The sequence below is a fragment of the Nannobrachium achirus genome, assembly GCF_963921795.1.
Source record: "Nannobrachium achirus genome assembly, chromosome: 11".
In the NCBI taxonomy this organism is placed as follows: Eukaryota; Metazoa; Chordata; class Actinopteri; order Myctophiformes; family Myctophidae; genus Nannobrachium; species Nannobrachium achirus.
The window spans coordinates 40,523,459-40,541,557 of record NC_137820.1 but is presented as its reverse complement, the minus strand read 5'-3'; positions in this window follow the sequence as shown (position 1 = coordinate 40,541,557).

The following is an 18,099-nucleotide window of genomic DNA, read 5'->3' as shown; positions in this document are numbered from 1 at the left end:
CTACACTTTCGCCGGAACTACCGACCGGAATCAGTTTTATTCCAGTTAGCGCATGCGCAAAACCAGGTTAAAACTGATTCCGGTCGGTAGTTCCGGCCAAATTGTAGTCCGTTTTGAATACAAAATGACGTGGGACGTCATCCGCTCCCGACCGGATCAAAAGCCCGAAATTGGAAGCGATCCCAGGCTACCTCATAACATATCCGTCTCTCCAAGTACCACCATTATAACTGAGGTTAAAATACAGGTGCGTAGACCTACCCCATCCTATTCAGCTATGCACAGTTAACGCAGGAGGCCAATTTATTCCTTGAATTCATGGAGACCCTTTAGTTTTTGCTGCATTCCCTATAAGCCTACTGCAGTTGCAACAGCGCTGCTGCTGCTGCCGAGACTCTGTCAGTCTGTCTAATCAGCTGCACAACTGATGATATTTCTAACAGGCACGTGCACGCATAGACATGAAAGGGGGCTTGAGCCCCTGCCCTTTTATCCGCCTGTAAAAAAGTGCCCTCTCCAGACCATGAGTGCAGTTTTTACTATGGTGAAAGAGACGCAAATGCCCTCTTTCCATGCCATACCTGCAGGCCGCATTCAAGAGAATTGCCTTGTCCAAACTCTCCTGAACTTGAATCCAGCATCTTATGTTGAAAGAATTGCCCTCACTGTGTAGAAATCCATGCCATTACGCCACATCACCAGTATTGCCTTGTATCAAGTACTGAAAATAGCCGAAGCGTTGTAAGCTTGGAGGTCTGCTATTTTCAATATTTTTACCAAAAGGCCCTTTTAGAAATTTCGGCCCCTGCCTCTCTAACATTCTCTGCACATCACTGATTTCTAATGTGATTAATCCCTTCTCAAATCTTCTATTAATGGCTAGGTGTGCTGTCATGCTCATTTCAGCACGGCTGGAGAGCCTAATTCAAACAATTGGACAGAAGAACTACCTGCAGTATTATATAAATATTTCACTCCAATTAAGTATTTTTTTCTTCTTTTTTGGGAGACTCCTCTGAGTACCACCAGAGGTGGGGCTCAAGTACCACCAGTGGTGCATGTACAGGTTGAGAACCACTGTTCTACACCAATCAACACCTGTGTTGGTCAACATGGCCATTGTAGGACTACAAATGAAATCCATGAATAAAGGGCCCTTCAAACGGAGCGTGGTCATCGCGTCCTATTAATTCATTATCAATGAGAGGCTAGCGGCTATTTTGGCCGCGCGGAGAATAGGGGCGGTGAGGCGAGTGGGCACGGTCCCGTGAAATTCCCGCGTGCGTGCTCGTTTGTGCATGTCTATGCGGGCGGTGAGAGCTGGATTGTGTTCGTCTTTGTGAAATACCGTGCAGCGTTTACTCGCTGAGCGAGTGTGTTTGTGTCTCGCTGCTGATCCTAGCGAGAGCCCCCGTGGCAACCGCTGAGGGCCCTTAAATGTGAATTTACAATTACAATTTTACCATTTAGCTGTCATTAGTGTATGCTAAAATGTTAGCAGACACTCTTTATCCAGAGAAACACAAGATAAGCATGGTAAACACAGACGTACGTTAAAATGCATAGCCAGTGTGATACTTTACATAAAGTATATTGAAACTGTACAAACTATACTACTGGATGCCAGGTCAACAGATTGACCGGGCATCTGTCTAAATAACATATCGTCGTTGTCGGGCGGAAACCTTGTATCTCCAAGTTTCAAATGTGTACGTTCTTTCGCAAAGTAAAGCCCTGCTTCATCATACAAGGCCGTCGCACAAGAATAGTGAAAATAGCAGATCTACAAGCACACAACGCTGTTTTCACTATAGTTTAAATCATTTTTAAAATGATAAATTCAAAAAAACGGTTTTGGACATACAAGATTTCCACCCAACATAAGACTGCATGAATGCATGATCGTCAAGGTGAGGTCAAGTGCTATGGGCTAAGATGGAGTCTGACGAGCTCCCAAATATACACACATATCGTCGTTGTCGGGTGGAAACCTTGTATCTCCAAGTTTCAAATGTCTGTTATTTCGCAAAGTAAAGCCCTGCTTCATCATACAAGGCCATCGCACAAAAGTAGTGAAAACAGCAGATCTACAAGCACACAACGCCTCGCGGTGCGAGGCGTTGTGTGTTTGTAGATCGGCTGTTTTCACTAGTTTAAATCATTTTTAAAATGATAAATGCAAAACAAACGGTTTTGGACATACAAGGTTTTCACCTGACAACGACGATATTCACAAATGTATTTGAGAGGATTGTTCACAGTTCAAACTGAGAAGGCAAGCAGGAGGTTGGGAGAATCATACCTAGTGTGAAGTGAGCAGTGCTGCAGATGTGCTGTTTCAACATATCGTTATTTACTGCTATTTTCCTGAAAATGTCCTGCAAATGCATTTTCCCACACGTTTCTTTCCCTGTTTTGCCTTTCTAATTTTTATGGAGAATGTAGTTTGCAGAAATTCAGAAATGTTAAGAAGAAACCACTCCATTTCCATTGAAAAGCAGAATCCACCTTCATGGGTAGATTTAAACTTCATAGTAAGAGAAGGTCATAAAAATAGGAAAAATATCTGATCTACAAGCTCAATGTTCTGCAAATACCCTGAAAATCTTCTGTCTTGCCAATGGCAGGACGGCTGAGGTTTTGAAATGGCACGTCTGTATTTGAGTTAATTTCATTAAGCGCACTTTCTCACACTATGCACATCATTACCTATTCATGGTGTCCTGGGTCTAATGCGTGTCTCTCTAATCGAACAGTCTACAGCTATATGCAAATTCTATATCCACTAACTACTGACTAGGGACACTAGAGAGCCTTGAATATAGCACTATAACGGATTATATAATAAACATCCGATAAACGTAATGATATTATGGGAAAAGAGCAGACCTACGAGCTTGCAAACACCATGAAAATATGTCCCCCCTCGCGTTGCATTGTGGGAATGACTTCAAGTTCACGACTACATGGCATGCTTCTTCAACATGCTCCAAATTTGCACACGACATTCCCCATGCACAGCGAGTAAACCCCTCATTGTCGATGTGATCCATTTGTAACTCAGAGAGCGTACATTTTGTCACTCTCTGAGTTATAAGAACACTCGTGGAGTTTGCCCCTGCTGTGCGTGCTGTGTGCCAGGGCCAGCTTGAACTGTAGCGTGTTTTGCCCCGAAGCTAGACTGGATGAACTAGTCCAGGTTGGGGAGACCGCTGACAACACACACAAATCATACACTTAGCATGTCCCCGCTTGCCCGTGTTAAGCCTTGTCAAGGCCAGATTCACACTGACCCATTTCTGGCCACAACCATTCATTTTATTTGAGGACGGGAGAGAAGGGGTACAAGTATGTGAAACAAACAGGCTGCTTTACACACACACACACACACACACACACACACACACACACACACACACACACACACACACACACACACACACACACACCAGCGGTGGTTCTACTTACGAAAAAACACGCCGATAAACAAAGCGTATTGGATTTTAAATCGGCATTCAAACTGACTGAGCGGTGAACGTGCGTGTGTGTGTGCGTGCGCGTGTGCGTGTGCGCGCGCGCGTGCGTGCGTGCGCTTTACTCCAAACTCTTAGCCTGTAGCACTTGCCCTTGCCTTGACGACCTTGCAGGCTTAGCGTCGTTGTCGGGCGGAAACCTTGCATCTCCAAGTTTCAAATGTGTACGTTCTTTCGCAAAGTAAAGCCCTGCTTCATCATACAAGGCCGTCACACAAAAGTAGTGAACACACTACGGTGCGGTGCGAGGCGTTGTGTGCTTGTAGATTGGCTGTTTTCACTAGTTTAAATCATTTTTAAAATGATAAATGCAAAACTATCGGTTTTAGACATACAAGGTTTCCACCCGACCACAACGTTATGCAAAGGTTAAATAGTAATTTAGATAACATGTTATGTAGACAGATGTCCATGTTCATTTGTTGACCTGGCATCCTGTTGTGAGTATACTTTCAATGTCCAGATTATACATTTGTTTTATATGATACTTTATAGTCTAATGATAGGTTGTTGGTTTACCTACAGTATGATCCTAGATTACTATCTCTTCCCTTGCTCACTGAAAGTCACTCTGGATTAAGAGCATCCGCAAAATGCCTAAATAGTCAATTATATGCAGTGTGTGTGTGTGTGTGTGTGTGTGTGTGTGTGTGTGTGTGTGTGTGTGTGTGTGTGTGTGTGTGTGTGTGTGTGTGTGTGTGTGTGTGTGTCTTGTGCCACCCTTGCCAAGTCCAAACTCCTGCTGCCGACCCCCCACCTCCACCCCTGCATCCACGCCATATGGACCACACACAGCAAATAGCCTTTGGGTCTATGTGACACTCAACTGCCAATCTGGGCTCATCTGAATTACACAAGGACAGTTTATAACATAACGTTTCCTATACTCATTCTGTAATAACATGATTTTCCAGTAGTTGCGACCATAGGTCGCAGATCAGTATGTAAACGGTGAGTCACAGCTTGTCTGTAATAATAATAATAATAAAACTTTATTTGTATAGCACCTTTCATGACATGAAATGCAGCTCAAAGTGCTTTACAGAGCATAAAATGAAGCACACGTGCTTAACAGAGAAAAAGTAAAATAGAAATAAAAAATACATAAAAAAGAGATAAGTAAAATGATTACAATAAAGCAAGAAAAAATAAAAGCATAGAACATTGAAGAACAATTTCAGAGCCGTGCGGACGTCAATAGCAGCATAGGGATTAAAAAATTTAGCTAAAAGCAAGAGTAAAGAAATAGGTCTTGAGCTGTGCTTTAAAGCTATCCACCGAGGCTGCCTGTCTTAGGTGTAGTGGTAGTTTATTCCAAGCTGTCGGTCCATAGAAGCAGAAAGCTGCTTCACCATATTTTTTATATGTCATTGTTGGCACCTCAAGTAGGTCTGCACTAGAGGACCTGAGTGGGCGGGTTGGAACATATCTATGCAGGCAGTTATAGAGGTACGAAGGTGCCAGACCATTTAGAGCTTTATAAACAAGTAAAAGAATTTTAAAATCAATCCTAAAAACAACCGGGAGCCAGTGTAGCGACGCTAAAACTGGAGTAATATGTTCTCTTATCTTAGTTTTTGTTAAAACTCTGGCTGCTGCATTTTGAACAAGTTGTAATCTGTCAGTTGTTTTCTTTGGCAGACCAGAGAGAAGTGCGTTGCAGTAATCAAGCCGAGAGAAAACAAAAGCGTGGATCAGCGTTTTTGCATCGTTCAGCGACAGATAGGCTCTAATTCGCGCAATATTTCTAAGGTGAAAGAAGGCAATCTTCGTGACATGATTAATGTGTGTATTAAAATTTAATTCAGCATCAATGATCACCCCCAGGTTCTTAACAGAGGTGTTATTTTCTTTAGCCAGGTTACCAAGTCTATTTATTATTGATTCTCTCTGGGCAGTAGAACCTATTATGAGAACTTCTGTCTTGTCCTCATTTAGCTTGAGAAAGTTCTCACTCATCCAGCATTTTATGCTGGACACGCACGTCAGCAATGGGTCTAGAGCACAGGGGTCGTCCGTAGCCACCGAAAGGTACAACTGGGTGTCATCAGCATAGAAATGGAAATTCACACCGTGAGCGGAAATAAGTTCTCCCAGCGGCAGTATATAGAGGGAGAATAATAAAGGACCAAGAATCGAGCCCTGTGGAATACCAGAGCAGATGTTGTGTTTGTTTGACTCGAAGTCAGCTAGATTAACAGAGTAGCTTCTGCCTGTCAGATAAGAGCAAAACCAGGACAGAGCTGTACCTGACAGTCCTACCCAGTGTTCGAGACGTTGTATTAGAATTGTATGGTCAATTGTGTCAAAAGCCGCCGATTGGTCCAGCAGTAGGAGAACGGACACATCTTTGTTATCAGCAGCCACCCTAAGATCATTAATAACTTTTAAAAGTGCAGTTTCTGTGCTGTGTCCTTTCCTGAAGCCGGATTGGAATTTGTTGTGCACCTTATTGTTCTGCAGAAACACATCCAATTGATGAAAGATAATTTTTTCTAGGACCTTGCCCAGAAAAGGCAAATTAGAGATGGGTCGATAATTATCCAGCACGGACGGGTCAAGGTTGGGTTTTTTGAGTAAGGGTTTAACTACAGCCGTTTTCAGTGAGTCTGGAAAGACACCTGATTGTATAGAGCTGTTTACTATTTTTAGGATATCTTCAATAACACAGTCTACAACCTCTTTAAGAAACGGCGTGGGTATTGCATCCAGCGAGCAAGAAGACGATGTCATTTGCGATATGGTTTTACGAAGTTCCTCTTCATCAATTGCACAAAATGATACTAGGCTCCCCCTAGATTTAACGATGCTTTTACACATGGCACCATTAACCGCATTTGCATTTGTGACAGTATTATTCGTAATACCAGCTCGAATGTTAACAATTTTGTTGTCAAAGAAGGATGCAAACTCATTACACTTTGCTTTAGAGGCAGGGAGTGACTGCTTGTAGGACTGGGGGGGGTTTAAAAGGCGTTCAATGGTAGAGAATAAGACCCTAGCATTGTTCTTATTCTCATTAATAATTCCGGAAAAATAGGCCTGCCTAGCCAGACGCATGGTTTTATTATAGGTGGCTGTTGACGCCTTAAATATCTGTAGGTGGATTGTTAATTTATTTTTTCTCCAAGCTCGCTCTGCTCTGCGGCATTGTTTTTTGAGTGAACGTATATGATCGTTTATCCAGGGTGTTACTTTGGAATTATATTTCTTTTTAGTTTTCATAGGAGCCACTATATCCAGAGCTGACTCCAATTTAAGATTAAAACGTTGAACCATATCATTTACTGAGGGAATATCAGGAAGGCGGGGTGCACACGCAAGAAGGCTGGCAAACTCTTCTGCTGCCGAGGAGCCGAAAAATCTCTTTTTTATAGTATATTCTCTATTGTTTTTTTCTAGATCAGAGACAGTCATATTAAAACACAGTAAATAGTGGTCTGATAAATCAGGCTTAGCGATAATCCTGTCCATAGAAATATTTAGCCCTTTAGAGATCACAAGATCAAGGGTGTGGCCTTGATTGTGGGTTGGCCCGGTAACATGCTGATCAAAATCAAGGGAATGCAGTAACTGTAAGAAACTCATAGCTGTAAGATCAGTAACAGTGTCCACATGCAAGTTAGTATCACCAGCAATAAGGGTTCTCTCATAGTCCGTGGAACAGATAGATAGAAGTTCAGATATTTCTGTAAGAAATAAGGCTTTGCTACATTTTGGTGGGCGATATATCGTAATCATTAGAACAGAGGATTGACTCTCAAATAAGTTAGCTTGATATTCAAAGGATGAAAAACTTCCAAAGGACTGTATGTGTGTATCTCTGTCTGTCACGCCTGACACTGTGATTCTATGGGTTTGCCACTCTGATATCACGCTCTGGCTTCATTGTGATGTCACACTAACAGAATCACTTTTATGCCCATATATGGAGTTCCCTGATGTTATCAATATTAAGCCCATATCTAACAGGACTTCATATGGGAATGCCCATATATGGAGGCCACATTGGCCTCATACCAGACTAACAGAATCCATATATGGCCAAGACAGATGGCCAAGACAGCCCATGTGTGGCTGGTTCTACAGACAGGGATCTCCATGTATGGGCATAAAAGGGTATGACGTCAGATGTCATAGACATCACTTTCACATAACGAATAACTGAGTAAGCATGTTTGGGCTCTCACAGCATATCTCCATATACAGTACATGGATCTCCATATATGGGTACCAGGGGTCTTCATATATGGGTAACTGGTCCGATATACATCACTGGCCAGATGGCCAAGAATTGACACGATGCATGTCGCCCTGAGGCGTCTTACTAGTATTATTAATTTTATATTATTTTATTTTTTAAACACAGTGAGCTTTAAAGAGACTTCAGTGTAGAGGGGAAAACAGTAAATACAAATACAACCGAAAAAGGTCTTGGGTTTGATTCCTGCATGCTGGGGATGCTGTGGGCGCTGGGGTGGCGTGTTCTCTCCTCCGGGTCATCAGTGCGCATACCCTAGGTGGGGTCGGCGAAAGGGCCTTTCTGTGTGGAGTTTGCATGTTCTAGGGTAGATACCCTCACAAAAAATCATGCAGTAATCCTGGTCTCTATAATGCCATATAGTCAGCTGGGGCACCTGATGGAGGGGAAAGGATCTGGTGGGAATAACGTATTCCTTCCACACGCTACGGTTGGCAGAGAGAGTAGCGCCCAGGATTACAATTAGCAATTGGCACTGGGTGAAAAAGTGGTTTACAAAAAATACAAATATAATATTTAAAAATAAAGGATAAAAGATAACTGACTGAAACTGTATTGTGTGTTTACAGAATAACAAAAACGAATTGAAATTGACACTTTCTCCTTCTCTCTCCCTTGCTCCCTCTAGTTTTTGTCTTTGTCAATGCATTTATAAGCTTTTTGGGATGATATGAAATCTTATTTGTTACGCTGTACTGTACCAGTTTTATACCAGCTGTTGGCACCACCACCTCGTCGTCTGTGGCGTCTCACATGAACTTTCTGGTTCACCCTGAAGTTAAATACTGTATTTCTGTGGACTTAAAATATTTTTTTATGGTCTTTGTCCTTTTTTCCCAAAAAATAAATGTACAACACAAGCCAAGTGACCTGGCCCCTAAAATCATGCCATTTCCAGGCCTTTACACAGAATTCATTTTGTTCTCAAAATGTGTTTATTCAGAGAGCCTTCCCCTGTCGCCTCACAGCATTCTAGCTGTGAGGCGACGGCGCTACCGACTGCGCTACCATGTCCCCTTTTCCTTTATTTTTTCGGTTGTATTTAAACTTTTGCCTTCTTTTTTCCCCCTCTACACTGAAGTCTCTTCACCATATATAGCAGATCTACAAGTTCACTATGTTTCAAAAATAATATAATAGAAAAATAATACTATATTACTAATTAATTAGAGGCTTTGTTATTAATGTATTTGACCTGCGAAGCCATTTTTTGTTTTTTAAATCTTAAAAATGTGGTTTATGACATATGAGTGAATTAATGAATCAATTAATTTCCCAACCACTGGGCCAAGCAAAGCGGTCGGATTGGCTTCTTCTCCAGTTGTGTGCACTGTTTATTGTCTGTTGGGAGGTTCACTGGGACGGTACGCCTGAAACTCGTCGGAGAAATCTCGCTCTTTCGAACGACCGCCATTTCGACAAAGGAGCGTCGGGAGGGTTAGCGACTCACCCCACGGAGGTAAGGGTAAGGGTTGGGTTTGAGTGTCGAAAAGATGACACGTAGTAACAGCGAAACGCTCCCAAACTCGTCCAGTGAGAAAGGTTCTGGGGTGCAAAAACTAAGTGTGAAAATGCATACATTTTTTAACCACTTTTTATTTTATTTGTATGTCTAATCAAAGACTCAGAGCACCTGGCTCCACTCAGTGCCACTTCATGCTGTATCCAAAATGACAGCCATGTAAACAAAATGTAATTCACCCTTTGTCAAGTCCCGCCCATGGTTGTGCCCTTCTTCGCAACCATTGGTTGCTTTTCCTTGGTTGGACACATAATGCCCGCCCTCCATCCACTATCATTGAAATAGAGTGTTTTTCAGTTGCTTCGTATTGATATTCTGTGTCAGTAAAAAGGAACAAAAAGGAACATCTCAGGTGCAGCATAGTTAGCGGGGCATTTCATGTTTTTCTTTTCTTCTCTCTAAAAATTATGTTTTAGCAAATTCAACATGATTAAGGCGGAACCAGGGCAGAGCAAGGCAGAATGAGCCTGCTGATTGGTCAGTTATGGACCAACCAGAAGGCTGACAAAGGGTGAATTAAACACTCTCAAGAATGTTTTTTGAAAACAGCTGCGTGTCAAATAGCCCTATACCTTTTCAAGGCTATTTGCAACCCAAGCAGTTAAATGTCAAATATCCCTAAACCTTGTTCAAGGCTATTTGAAGTTTGCAACCCTCCCCTCAACAAACACCCAGGGGGCAGTTAGTTCAGTATATATTCCAGTAGCTAGGGCAGATAGACTTTCTAAATCAGACATCACTGACGTGCTTCTTCTCAGTTCTGAGGACTTCCCCCAAACTACTGAAGGTGAGCTCCATACTTACTAGATACTTGTTATGCAATGACTTATGACAGCGATTCTCAACCTTGCAAGTGTGCCACCAAATAATTCACAAAACACTAAGATATACTGTAAATCCATATAACTATAAATATATCTTGTCATTATAACATAGTATATTATTTTGTTATTTACCAGTAAGACATGCTCTGAAAATGCACACGGCCCACCCATCTGACCACTTAACATGGTAGCCGATGTTTTTAGTAGTAGTTTAAATTCTCATAGAAAATGATGATTGTGATCCTTCACTTCGCTGATATGGAAGAGGATGATATGAAGAGGATGAGGGAGAGGAACCTCAGTTTAGGCAAAAATATGGAAGAAGAGGTTAAGGTGAGGACAGAAATTCAACAAGCACTATTGTTGGACTGAAACCGTCCATGTAGTTATAGTAAATGAAACATAAATTAATATACAGTTGAGTGTACAGTGTACACTATGTTTTAAAAAAAAAGAAAAAAAAAAGTTTAACTAGTCGCAGTGCTCTTCCGAGCATAGGTCTCCGCCAGGTCAGGGAGGTTATTGTGACCTCCTGGTGGCGCTATAATAGGCCAATGTGAAAGGGTGCCCTGTCTTCTTCGATTTCATGGAAATTGCACTCTGTGTTCATGATTTGAGACATTTTGTTCAAAAGGGAGCACTCTTGCAAACGTTGGAAGTCAATCTTAGCCAATCAGAATGGTTTATGAAAAATCTGGAAGACCCGTTTAGTTCAATGACTATAGAGATACTGTGTACCGATTTGCTTAATTTTTGGACAAAATCTGTACTGTTTAAAAATGTGTTTTGCACAAATCCGCCTCCTTGTGGACTATAACAGTATAACAGGCCCATGAGAAAAATTGGGGGCAGAAGTTCTGCTCTGGCACCGGGAATGTTTGTGCACGGTTTCGCTGACATTGTGCCAACGGTGCCGGAGATTAGCTGTCCACAGACAGAAGGACACACGGACACGCACGCATGCGGACACGCACGTGGACGTATGGACAGGGGTGAAAATCTATGAGCAAGAGCAAAAAATATTTCAGCATACACTGAATAGTACTGTTCCATTATTTACATGTATTGATGTGTTCATGTGCTTCTTCCACAGCTCCAGAGGGAAACCAAGAGTATCATCGACTCACCATTAATTCAAGACAATGTTTCTTAATCATTTGGTCGATCGAGGCCTATTAGAGACCCTCAAATAAAAGTCATAATTCAACCTGTAGCTTGTCTGCTTTTATTTATTTTTTAAGCATAATGGCACAAATAGCCAAAAGTATTAAGATCAATAGTCATTGCCCAATAACATTATATATGATTCTGAAATGTGATATTCTGCATAATGAGTACTTTTTGCTACTTTTAGTAGGCCTATATGTCCATGCTAATGCTTTTGGCACTTTCTTTTATAGGCCTAATTGTAATAAAAACTGTGGTATTGGCCACTTTTTAAGTCCATAATCCTGCTGTCATGGTCAGGTACATAGTACTAGAGAAGTGAGGGGAGGTCAGAGCTCTGCCAGGCTGGGTTGTCTGTGCCCATGGCTGTGTCCGTTCCATAGACATAGATATAGTAGGTAAAGACACCTCACTGCATGGCCAGTCAACACCACCACCATATGTAGTTAGAGAGTTATGGTGGTCCTATGGTGTACTAGTAAGCAGGGTTGTTAAGTAACGGATTACATGTAACGGGATTACGTAATCAGATTACAAAAAACTGGTAACTTGTAAAGTCTCAGGTTACATTTTAAAATGTGTAATCTGGATTACAGTAACGGATCTGAATGATGGGGGTTACATGCTGGATTACATTCTCCCCTTGCCCTCATCAATTTTACAAATAAGTTATAACGCCAAACAATAAAATAATCAAGTCGAAACAATGTAAAGTACTGCCACTTTGTTTAAGTAAAATTCTGTTGTCCTTTTCCTAATTTCATAGGCTCAATATTCTTGTCTAGTTATCAATGGTAAAACTTGTTTTATTTAATTAAAGAGAGTTTTGCTAAAAAGTAATCCAAAAGTAACTGAAAGTAACTAGCAGTTACTTTTTAAATTGTGATAATCAGATTACGTTACTGACTACATTTTCTTTGCAAGTAACTTGTAACTGTAGGGGATTCCTTTTTAAAAGTAACCCTAACAACCCTGCTAGTAAGATGCCTCAGGGCGACATGCGACCTCGCGTAAAAGGGTGAGGTCGCGCCATTTCTTGGCCATCTGGCTAGTGATGTATTTCGGACCAGTTACCCATTATAGGGAGACCCCTGCATGATTGTCAACAATGTAATGTAAAAAGATGCCCATATGGGCATTACCAAATATGGGTATTCCAAGATATGTCCTTATTGATGACATTGGGAAAGGGAACTCCATATACAGTATGGGCATAAAAGGTATGTTAATTTGTAAAGCCAAGCAGGGCCTTGGAGAGTTAGTGCCTTGGTTTGATGCCTGGGGATCTCCATATGTGGGCATAAGGGGTACCCTAACAGGGCATCATCTGGGAATGCCCATATTATGGACATTTTATGTATTTTATCCTTTATTAATATATATCCATATACAGTACATATATGGACTTAATGGACAGTTAGGGCCTGGGATTGATGACATCAGAAATCTCCATATATGATAAAACAGATTTTGTCTCTGTGAATGCCCATATATGGACTTTTTATTTTATTTCATCCTTTATTAATTATAATATGTATCCATTTGCATACAATATATTTTATGCCCATACATGGAGATCCCTATCTGAACCAGCCACACAGATATGGGCCATGGCTTGGCCATCTGGCCAGTGATATATATCGATGAGCGATGACATCAGGGATCTTCATATGGGCATAAAAGAGGTTCTGGGGATTACCCATATATGGACTTTTACATAGGTGATGTCACAGTAACAAGGGAACCAACAAATAGACTGTAAAAATGTGTACTGACTGACTGACACAGACAGACGGAGACAAGCTGCGACATTTCTCATGGTAAACTGCGACCTTCAGTTGCAACAAATGGAAACTCTGACAGTGTACAAAATGGAACCAAATGGACCTGTTAGGGTTCATTTGCTTATAATAAGAAAAGACATTTGTAATCGTAATCAAAGTCTACAAAGTAACTAGTAACTACAGTTGTCAAATAGTGTGATAGATTAAAAGTGCAATGTTTGTAAAAGTATTGGAAATTGGAGATACTCCGGTAAAGTACAAATACCTCAACATACTTATGTGCAGTACTTGAGTAAATGTACCTTAGTTACTTCACACCACTAGTTGTAAGCAGGCACGTGCACACATATATACATGAAAGGGGGCTTGAGCCCCTGCCCTTTTATCCGTCTATAAAGAAGTGCCCTCTCCAGACAATGAATGCAGTTTTTACTATGGTGAAATAAATGCAAATGCCCTCTTTCCATGCCATACTGAAGGCAGCATTCAAGAGAATTACCTTGTCCAAACTTACCTGAATGCATCATCTTATGTTGAAAGAATTGCCCTCACTGTGTAGAAATCCATGCCGTAACGCCACATCTCCAGTATTCACTTGATTATGCTTGGTTCTGTGAGGTATCAAGCACCGAAAATAGCCGACCTCCAAGATCACAACGGGCTTGGAGGTCTGCTATTTTCGATATTTTCACCAAAAGGCCCTTTTAGAAATTTCAGCCCCTGCCTCTCTAACATTCTCTGCACGTCCCTGGTTGTAAGGGCATCCTACCTCGCATCTGCCTACAGGAGACTGATCCCCTTCTCAGTCGGATGCCTTTCTCTCCATCATCTGATGTCAGATGAAAGTGCACTTCTAATATTCATAAAGACTTTCTTAAAGACTTGAGCCATGGCAACCGGCTTGTTAATATTCCCGCCAGGATATCCTTTAAAGACGTGATAAATGATAGCGAGCGCTTTGGCTGACATCACAGATTAGCCAACATTCATCAAAGGCGCCAACCACTCCCCTGAAAGGGAGCTATTAGAAATTGCTTCCGGGCAACCAAACACACATAATAAATGTACTGCATGCTGATAATAATTCATAACACAAAAAATAAATAAATAAATAAATAATTGCCAAGTTCAAATAACTGGCTGAAACCACCCCTGTAAGTCTGGTAATGGCTGCTTTGTCATAGAAATGATGAACTAAACTTTGGTCATGACATGAAAATATTAATCTAAAAACGGACTTGCCGTATAAAGTCTGACTTTGATGGCTCATAGGATAACAAATTAACTTGGTTCTTGTAAAACAAAACAGGGGGTGGGGGGAGAACTTTATTACAGAGTGGTGAAGTGTTTCAACAGCTTTGAGTAAAGGGGAGAGTTTGTTGGCAGCCATTTTGGCCAGATTTCCCACCCAAAATTCTGCCCTTGAGATATGATGATTGATAACTCCTGCTAGATCTGGCCTTGGGCAAACAGTGGCTTTCAAACTTAAGCACACACACCGAATACATTTTCATCAAGAATGGAAATATATTATCTTTACTCGGGACTTCTTAAACTTTGAAAACATCTATGGAAGGCTATTCTCCTAAGGAATCAATAATTCAAGATGTAATTTAATATCTGACGTTCTGGCATTTTCTTACAAATCTCTTAATATATGTTTGGTTTGTAGATGGGAAATCCCTTCCTATTCTTATGCCTTGGGCAGTAAATACAGAATGTGTGAACACATACACTTTCAAATGGATTGATTGATTGAATACTTTATGGATTGACTTTAACCCTTTTGTGCCTATCCCGAACAAGTTCGGCTTTATTTCAATCCAATCCAATGTTTTTTTTGCTATTTTACTTACCCTGAGCTGCTTGTAGAGATGTGGGTGGTCTTGGCTCGTCCTACGCTTTCCAACGAGTGATCCTAGATGGTCCGACGATTTATTCTATTGAAAATAAAGTTTAGAGCCCCCCCAAAAAAACTCAATCTATACTATCGGCGGCGCGACGTATTCCGGGGTGCCTATCCCGAACTAGTCCGGGATATTTAATATAATGAATTAATTAATCGGAGGCCTCAACGAAGCCCCGGTCTAATTTTCCATCCATGGCCGGGGCCGCGACTCTGTTTACATCGGCCCGTAATCGGGCAACGCTGCCGCACCGCGCCGCCCACTCCAATACAAACTCACATCTTTAGAGACCTTTTTCTCTGAACTGTGTTCCCAGTGCAGCGACAAAGTTTTTTTGTGACTAAAATAGCTTCAGATCGGGCTTCTAAAAAATAAAGAAGCTAATAGCTAACTGTTAGCTAACTTCCTCCTCTCGTCATCCATAACAGTGGGTGAATCACAAGCCACTACTGCCTCTGTAGACGGATGTTAGAGCGAAGGCCTATACAGAAATGTCTGGCACTCTAGCGGCACCTTGTGGCCCGGGCACAGTATGAGTTAACAGTTTGCAGAAAAAGTGCAGAGGTACAGTACTCACTCTTGCTGACTTATGGTGGTCCTCATGACTCCTACTGACTCTGTTTTTTGCCACTCGGTAGGCGTTCCCTCATAACTTCCTGGTACAATGCAAAGAAGGTCTCAGCAAGAACAGTCACCAACGTCATTTTCGTCATTTTAGGCTCCATGGGACGCCGCCATGACACTTTTGGTGGCGGAAGTGCCACCCAAAATAACATTAGCGTCTATGAGCACTTCGTCACTTCCGCCACCCAAAAGTGTCATGGCGGCGTCCGGGCGGGGTCCCATGGTGTGCCAACTTCCGGGTGTTGTCTGTTCCTGCCTAACCTTCCTTGGTACAATGATGTCACACGCATACCCTCTATTCATCAATTATCTGTTTATTATGTTTGTGTTGTCTACTCTGCCTGTGTCTCAGAGGAGGGCTGGTACGAAACACGCAGGCGGGAATCCAAGGTAATATAAACTTATATTTCTGGAAAGTTAGGATCCTATAATGGAAGCAATTGTTCTCGAGTTAATAAACTATTAAAATAAAATGAATCTTGTGTACAAAGATAATGAAAACAAAATAATTACCAAAAGGCAATTTAAGGACTTTTAAGACCTTCTTATTACAAAAAACTAAAAACGAAACAAAAAAGACCATCACTTCGTCAAAAGGAATCAACAACTAAATTGTTGAAATAATATTAACCCTCTAGGACCCACTGTTGTAATATTACAAGAAAGAGGCAAGCATTGTGAAAACAGCTGATCTACAAGCTCACCTTTGTAGATCTGACCTGATATTTTCACAACATTTATCTGTGGAACCGAGTCAAACTAAATTGAATGTCTAAACTCCTGTTCCAAATGCTTACCAGGGTGGGGGGTCTCCAGTTCAAAAATGATTATTTTGGGGGGTTCACGGTCTGAAAAGGCTGTTATAGACAGTGCTCTTTGTAAGTTCAGTTAAGTGGAGTCCAGTAGTGTTAGTATGCTGTTCAGCTGTTGAGTAGGCTGGATGTGGGCAGAAGTGTGCAGCATGTAGATTTGTCTTTGTGTACCACCATTCACAGCTTATAGTGTCCCACTGTGAAGCACTTTGTAACTATGTTTTTTTTTTAAGATTCCACATAAACTACCTTTTACACTCTCTATGCACAGTGGGAGTGCAGTCATGATGTCTGTATGCCTCAATCATTACCAGTAAACACCTTTTGCTATGCTGTTTGCTACCTGCACTATATGAAATGAAAGCATTTTCTAAACGTTGTGCATGAAATCAGTGGTTGTCAAACATTTTCATGTTGAAGACCCCCAAATGAATGTGTATTTGGCCGCACACCCCCATCTGAAAAGATTGTTAAATAATATATTCAAGATGTTTCCAGAGACCAAATCTTGCGATGAGACAAGTTGCTCGCTTGTAGATGGCATGTTTTCAAACAGATTCTGCCAATGCATTTGAAAGGGAATGGAGTTCTTATCCGCAACTGGCAGCAAACCGCTCCATTTCAGCTCTCCTATAATGTTAATGTGAATGGGATCCTCATAATATGAGTATCTACAATTGCATTATAGTGACTCTTGACTCGAGTGGACTCGTGGGGGAAGAGTCCCCAGTCCCGAGTCCCCAGTCCCGAGTCCCTTGGTCCGAGACCGAGTCAAGACCGAGTAAAACCATGGGCGAGATCAAGACGAGAGTCGAGAGTCAATGAAAATTCGGACACGAGACCTGACTCGAAACGAGTCATTGACTTGAGTAATACAACACTAAACTATAGTATAATAAAACTGTTAAATAATTATGGTGTAAAAGTTAAAGTACCCAAATAAAGCTAAATTACAGTATAGTACTTTATATTTACTTTTATTTAGACGGGACAATGCACAGGAATGAATGCAATACATGAATACAATCGTCTGAACATGATTTCATGTAAAAATTATGAATTTTGCTAGAAGCTAATTTCCATCCGTGGTAGTACAGCACAGTATGTACCTAGTTACTTTCCACCACAGCTATAATCCTTCAAGCTTTTGGTGCTTCCAATGAAATGTATTTTGTTTTATATCAACTTTTACAAATAAATCCTGTTTTGTACAGTACATGAAACGGATCCTATAGGAAAACATCATTAGCAGCTTGGTCTCCAGAACATGGTACATTGGAGCGGCAGTGCTATCATTATATTGTATGACTGTGTGATATAAACTGTGTGAATGTGTCGGGTGGAAACCTCATATGTCCAAATCTGTTTTCAAATTCAAAAGCAGCTAAAGTAGGATATCTACAAGCTCGAAACGCATCACTTACTTCGTGCCGTGTTTCGAGCTTGCGGATCTGCTACTCTTGATGCTTTTATGTGATGCTGCAGTATGCTCAAGTAGGCCGTTAATTCAGGAAGAATTCTCGTACATTAATGCCCTAGAGAGTACTTTGTCATGCTCCTAGTGTCACCCATAAAGTAAAAAAAAACAGCTGATCTACAAGCGTTGTAGATCTCTTCTTTTTTTTGGGGTAAAAGTGAAAGTGGTAACTTATTACTGTAAGTGTG